The sequence below is a fragment of the Cibotium barometz genome, chromosome 27, assembly GCF_041138505.1.
Source record: "Cibotium barometz isolate CiBa-2024 chromosome 27, ASM4113850v1, whole genome shotgun sequence".
Taxonomy (NCBI): domain Eukaryota; kingdom Viridiplantae; phylum Streptophyta; class Polypodiopsida; order Cyatheales; family Cibotiaceae; genus Cibotium; species Cibotium barometz.
The window spans coordinates 53,803,344-53,810,924 of NC_141072.1; the positions used below are offsets into that span (position 1 = coordinate 53,803,344).

The 7,581-nt window shown below is 41.6% G+C and overlaps 1 pseudogene; it reads left to right on the forward strand.

Annotated features, from left to right (window-relative positions):
• Positions 1-1,953: 1,953 nt before the first annotated feature.
• On the forward strand, positions 1,954-3,444 carry LOC147623524 (3-oxo-Delta(4,5)-steroid 5-beta-reductase pseudogene; annotated as a pseudogene).
• Positions 3,445-7,581: the final 4,137 nt, after the last annotated feature.

The following is a 7,581-nucleotide window of genomic DNA, read 5'->3' on the forward strand; positions in this document are numbered from 1 at the left end:
GCACAATCACCACACTTGGGTACCTTATCATATTTTCGAAGGGCATCCCTTGAGTAGAAACCTAGTTATGAAACCATTTTCTATCTGGACTAATTGGTGTAAGGATGGCCGAGAGATCATGATAGGTTTTATTGCCTCTCTAAGAATATCATACCCCTATGAGGTAATCTTGTGCTTCACCCTCAGACTATCATAATCCATCCATTCATGATAAATTTTCATCCAAATATTTTAACATATTTGTTTGTCTTTTCTATGCAATCTCCTTGATTTGTTGACATTGTAAAATTCAAGAGATTCACCATCTTTGTTCTATGCTATAGACCATCTTGAGCCCTTGTTAGATTTCTCACTGTTCAATAATGAATGGGTTGGTTCATTAATCTCAACTTATGATAAAGCTCCAAAAGGGTAATAATTGTGAATTTGCTATGGAACTTAGGCCTCAAATTTGAAAGGTGATCGATCACATTGTTTCATTTGGAGGTTATAATCTTAATCATTTTTTGGGCATTTAAGACGGGAATATTAAAGGAGTTTTCAAAATTAAGTATTTCTTTTGAAGAGTAAAAATTTTCATCCCACTTGTGAAAGGTGAAATTCCTAAGTCTTCAACTTTGAGGGTGTTCTAAATGAAGATGTGTATATGTCTATTTACTCTACCACATCTCTCTCTCTCTCTCTCTCTCTCTCTCTCTCTCTCCCCCCCACAAATAGAGCCTAGGAGGCTATCCATGGTTCTAGAGAAGTTTTTTTTCCTAATAAAGATTAGTTGAGGATTCACGCATCTTTTTCAAGCATCGAGTGACGTCTTGAGCTCTCCTTGTGTTACATGGACATGCCAACTACAAACAAGAAAGCTTCCAGGAACTGGCATCCTTCATTATGTTAGATGGAAAGGCCAGCAATAGCATCCAACCTCCTACAACATCAGGGGGTTAGAAGCCTCCAGAATACCATCGGCATCAAGTGAATGGGCAGCTTGCCACCAGCAGGGATTGCGAGGAGAAGTGAGTTTAGATAAGAGAGTGTTTAATCAATCACATAACTCACAAACTCTTGAGCCAAGAGGTTTTGCCTTCCAAAGCTTAGGTTTCCCATTGAAGTGAAATGGAGTTCGAAAGGGTTGCTTTGGTGGTGAGGATGATGGGGATTATTGGGGTGACCTTGGTGGAGCTTGTTGGCCATCAAGTCGGCCGCCACCTAGCCTTGCCGCCCAATGTATCCGTTGAGCAACAAACTCTTGGGTTGGAATCTTCTTTCTTGTAACAACTTTGTAACTGATCTTGCCAGGGTAGTACCTGGGTAGATGAAAAGAAAGTAAGGGGAACTATCCAAGGGTTGAGATATACGGGATAGAGAAGAGAGTAGAGAGTGACTACTGAGTGTGCTACTACATTATACGGTTGGGCTATGCCTTCACTTAAGTAATACAATGATTTGTTTGTGAAATTCTCTATTTTGTACTATACAAGTCTATCTAATTCTTAGTCTATGTTAAGTACTTCTTGTTTGGACATATCTTCTAAGTAGAATCTGGATCCAAAGTCATTCCTATCTGGACATGACTCCTGATTTGAAGTCATTTCTATCTGGACTTGTTGCCTAAGTCTTCTATGTGGACTTGTTGCCTAAGTCTAGGGCGTTCTCAAAGAGAGTTATCCATGCTTTTGGAGTTGTTTTTTTTTTCCAAGGATATTTCATCGGATTTTCGAGCACCGAGTGACTGGACTCTCCTTGCGTTACATGGACAGGCCAGTGACAAGGCCAGTGACAAACAAGAAAGCTTCCGGGACCCGGCGTCCTTCCTCCTTCATGATCAGCGGTTAGAAGCCTCGAGAATACCATCGGCATCGAGGGAATGGCCGGCTTGCGGCGGTGATCGCGAGGAGAAGCGGGTTTAGATAAGAGAGGGTTTAGTCGATCGCATAACTCACAAACTCTCGAGCCTAGAGGTTGATCTGTGTTCCGAAGCTTATGTTTCCAATTGAAGTGACATGGAGTCCGAGAGGGTTGCTCTGGTGGCGGGCGTGACGGGGATTGTTGGGGTGAGCCTGGCGGAGCTGCTGCCGAAGGAGCAAACCGCCGCTGGTGGGCGCCCGCCGTGGAGAGTCTACGGTATCGCCCGCCGCCCAAGACCACAATGGTTTGCAGACTACAAGGTGGATTACATCCAGTGCGACCTTCTCGACCGCAAGCAGACCTTGGCCAAGCTCGCCGTGCTGACGGACGTCACTCACGTGTTCTTCGTGACTTGGGCCAACCGAGACACGGAGGAAGAGAACATTGCGGCCAATGGCAGCATGCTGCGTAACACGCTGGACGCCCTCCTGCCCAACGCCAAGGGCTTGCAACACGTGTGCTTGCAGACGGGGACCAAACACTACCTGGGATCGCATTACACGTGGTCGGTCTTCGACGGCCAGATCAGCATGCCAGTCTTCCGCGAGGACACACCCAGGCTGGCCGAGCCCAACTTCTACTACGCCCAGGAGGACATCTTGCAGGAGGTGGCTGGCAGCAGCAGCAGGGCGCTGACGTGGTCGGTGCACAGGGCCGGCCTCATCTTCGGCGTCTCGCCCAATGCAATCCTCAACACATCGCTGGCTTTGGCCGCGTATGCCTGCATCTGCAAGCACGACGACTCTCCCTTTGTTTTCCCGGGCAGCCTACGATGCTGGGAGTCCCACGTCGAGGCCTCGGATGCAGACCTTGTGGCGGAGCAAGAGATTTGGGCGGCCACGCATGATGCTGGTAAGAACGAAGCCCTCAACATCGGCAATGGAGACACCGTCACGTGGAAGACCCTTTGGCCGGCCATTGCCCGGAGCTTCGACCTCGAGCTGGCCACCTACACAGGCGAGTCCTGGAGCTTGGTGGAGATCATGAACAGCAAAGCACACGTGTGGGAGGACATTGTCTCCAAGTTCGGTCTGCATCCCACACGATGGGAAGATCTCGTGCTTGCATGGTGGTGCCTTGACCTGATCTTTAACAAGCTTCCACCGTATAGAACGAGCATGGCCAAGAGTGCCAAGCTGGGCTTTCTTGGCTCCCGAGACACCAAAGCTTCCTTGCTGGCCAGCTTCGAAAACATGAAGAAAATGCGGCTCATTCCATGACAGATTTCCTCACCTATGAAGCTTAGAATCACGACGTTATGATCCAGTTCTTTGACTAAATATCTTAGAATTAATAAAACATATACATACATCAAACATGTCTCACTTGATCGATCATAGCGATTAACGAATTTTTTGTTTTGCACTATCCCAAGTTTGCCAAAACAGGAAATCTTATTGTTCAACCAATGATAACAATTATCATGAAAGCCTTTGGTACACTCATATTTTGGTTTCTTTTATGCTACATTCGTATCACCCACCCAATGATCACAATTATAATTCCTTTTACCCACCGAATGATAATAATTATAAATCCTTTTGCTCCTGTAAAACCTTTGTGTGTGTGTGTGTGTGTGTGTGTGTGTGTGTGTGTGTGTGTGTGTGTGTGTGTGTGTGTGAGAGAGAGAGAGAGAGAGAGAGAGAGAGAGAATATGAGTATGAAAATCTTATGAAGTACAAACCCTCCTTGAATAATCATTTACGCTCTACAAACAGAATGATATTGCCCAGAAGGTAGGAAAAACAGGAACATTGAAGATGTTACTCATGCCTTGATGTCTAAAATTTATATGTTGGATTATTTTTGGATTGAAGCCCTCACATTCTTTTTAGCATTTACATTTGGAGTTCTCTCCCCTATTAAAGGATGAAAGTAACATGATTTACTTTGCTACTATACTCATTCTAAAATTAACAAGGGCTAAACTTATATTCTCTTAGATCATCTGATCATCCTGATAATAATAAGCATAAATCCGCATATTATAAGGTCAATAATGGTCAGATAGGAACATTACTAAGTCTAAGAAATAATATTGCCTTAGAGTTCCTCTAAGCGGCAATTCGAAATGACTTCATTCTCGTCATAAGGTTTTTGAGTTAATTCCATGAATATGCAGGTAAGTGCAGTAAAGAAATAATTTTAAAGTTGAAGTTAAGTTAGGGTACACCTAAGCAAGTGAAAGAATTCGGTCCATATCGAGGTTACATGTCCACTACATGGGTTCTTCAAGTCATAAATCTAGATTCATTGTGCAATGATAGAAATTCCTAGACTGCAACTCGATAATCTGTAAAATAATCCTATCTGACAAGCTCATCGTTAGATAACTATAGATAATAAGCAAGCTCTAATTCAACATCACTAGGTTGATCTTCCCCCTCGCTTGGGTTTCCTAAAACATAACCTTCTACTAGATGAGTAGGCAATAGTCTCAGTGTATTCTGGCTATGGAAGGGAATAGGTACTACAAGTAAGTTGGTCAAGTATCTCACTCCTTAAAAATCATTGATAAACTCACCTACTACTACACCCAGAATGGACATGGTGTGGGTAATAGCATCTCATAAAATGGTGGGGTGAGTGCAAGGTAATGCTCTTGCATCCTCCATTGCTCGCTTGCCTCCTCTTTGGGTGTTCTTACTTGGTCAGGTCCACCAACCACGTAAAGAACACTCATGGTATCATGTCTTTGTGGCATCACTTCTACCATGGATTGGAGTAATGCAATCCCATTGGCACCGAAAATATGTCCTACATTGCCAACGTGGCAAAGAGTATACATCATTTACATGCATGGCATGGAGCAATGGGATGGAATTGCAATAAAAATAAATCAAGGAAAGCATTTCCACAAGTCACTCCTAAAGATGCGCAAAAGTAATGAGAGTAGTTCTAGAAAGATGGTATGCTAGACACTTCTTAATAGTACCATTCTTGATAGCCTAGATCTAAAATAGGTGCACTGGTGTCATGCCGAGTGAAATGCATTGCTCGAGACCTATAGGTCACGCCAAGAAGTTAGGTGGTTGCAAGAACAGGGTGCCCAGTTTTGTCCACTCAGGCACCTTGTAAACAGCAAAAAAACAAGCATTTGTTTACCTTTAGTGGCTAATCTCTCCTAGTAAATGAAGGAATTTTGTTTCAAGTTCTTTTGTTAGAACATCATATTCAAAGTTGGAAATATAGTGGCATAATTTGATTAAGCATTAGATAGTCAAAAGTCCTCATTTTCTTAGGTACAAAGTCAATGTATACACCCTGTCCCAAATTTGAGCTGATTCCATAAAATGCTAATATCTTTTACATATAAACTCATATGAGATTCCCACTTTGTACCTTAGATCTTCACATAATATGGAGCTTAACTTGATTTTTTGAGAAAATTTTAAGATATTTGTCTATTTTCTTTAAATATTTCAAGGTCTTTAAAGTGTTATAGTATACGCCACTTTTTGTACCCACAATAGCTACCACTTAAAATCCTCAATCTTATAGATCAAAAGAGTGGGTAGATACTGAGACATTAGTAGAATGGGGCGGTTAGTGAAAATTGCAAATCCAATGGTTGGATTTTTAATAATCTCTTTTTTAAAATTCTTCCAGACTATCAGAAGGCCTGCAAATATTAATAATCTAATTAGTAAAATTACATTTTTGATGTGAATCATTTAAAACCTATAGGGACTAGTGTACTTGTAATGGTGCGTCTACGGAAAAATAAATTGGATCACTCTAAGTATGGAAAGATCATTTATTTATCATTTTATCATATTTTTCATTAATTTTGATTAATTAGACTAATTTATATTGATTTAAGTTATATTAGGTTAATTTAAGGTCAAGCATATTTTCTATTATTTGCTTAATCTCATTTTAATTATCTTGCCCCCTAAAATTTGCTCTCCAAGCATTGTCCCAGTCCAGCAGAAACTGGATAAAACTGGACACCCTGATCTTGCAACAACCCAGTTATGAAGACCTCATTTGCCATATTCTAAGAATTCTCTTTTTCTTAGTTTTGTGCTCAGCTCCTCTTCTTTTTTATGGTTTTTTTAGTAGTTCATAATGTGGTATGTGTTGTGTATTTGGTATAAGTGATGTAAATGTGGGAGTTATTTTTCCCAATAGGTTCCCATTTTGTATGAACTTTAGTTATCAGGAAACAAAATAGTATTTGGAGGTACAAATATAGAAGTTGGTTGTACGCCCCCCTTCTTTGATGGACTTCTGAAAGGGTGATGTATGCCTTTTGAAGCCAAATTTTCCATTTTCTTTGGATGATAAGGTAGGTGCAATGAAGAATTCTTTGGCCATAGAAAAGTTGACATCAAGTCATAACGATGGTAAGGTACTTTCATAAGACTGAATTGGCCTTATTGGTTCTTCCTCTAGAGGAGATGTGGGAAATGTAATTTTAGGTCAAGCATCTCCAACATAGCAGATTAATCGTGAGAGGCCTATGGAGATAAGGGTGATCTCCAATGTAGCAACAGATTCATCTTTAGAGGCGTATTAATATAAGGGTGATCTTCATGAAGCAGCTACATGTGAAGCCTCTCTTATTGAAGTAGAGGCGACTAAAGTTGAAGTGTCCTCTTTTTTCTCCCTTCCTGAGGTAGAGTGTAATGTTCATTTTTTTTTTAAAATCCAAACTTTTCGAGGAAAGGATGGCAAAACATTTCATCATGACTTGTTTTTCCTTGTCTGCTTTTGAGCTGATGGATGTGGTAGTTGGTGAGGCTTGTACATTAGCATCTCTTAGGATGACTGGATTGTGCTTCAAAACAACCCAAATCTAATTGTTACCAAGGTGAAAGCCTTGATCTTGAAGAAGATGAGTGGGAATCCACCTTGAAGTAACCTTAGGTTTGGCCTAATTGTAGCAACAAATTCACATGGGATTTTGGGCTATTAGCTGTCTCGAGGTAGAGCACGTTGAGTAGATTTGGGAACATTTGAAGGATTTGAAGGTAGGTTGTGGCTTCCTTGTTGGTTCTTCTTCATGAAAGATGTGGATACAGAGTTGGCAGTAGATGTTGGTGGTGAAGTAGATGTTGGTGTGATGGAAGTAGCCTTGGGTTGAGTTGATGGCGAGGCTTTATCCTTTGCAGCACACACTCAAGTGCTAGGTGTTATAGCACATTAGGTGTGTAGAGTTAGGGATTTTTACCATGGAAACACTCCTTGGGTTGGCACTCAAGTGCTAGGTGTTGTAATGCATTGGGGATTGGCACTCCTTGGGTTGGCACTCAAGTGCTAGGTGTTGTAATGCATTGGGTGTGTGCAGTTAGGGATTTTTAACATGGAAACACACTCCCTGTGGACTAGTCAATTTTGCATTAAGCTGCATTCATCCATGTTTGTATGAGGATGACGGTTCTTCTTGTTGAGATATCAAGCTCAACTAGTGCTATGGGCGGACATTGATGACCCGCCTGGGTGATAGCTTTCGCCTCTACACCACTAGCATGGTTGGTGAGATTATGGGTGATATGCGACCAGTGGGATGATAGGCTATGGTAACAGCCATTTTGGATTACTAGAGACTGGCATAGTTATAACGCCAGCTCATTTATTTAGGTTCACATTCTGGACCAACCCTTGTATGTTGTAGTAGTTGAGTACTAACCCATATAGCGTGTACTCTTATCTTTATGTTATGTTGGTTGAGAA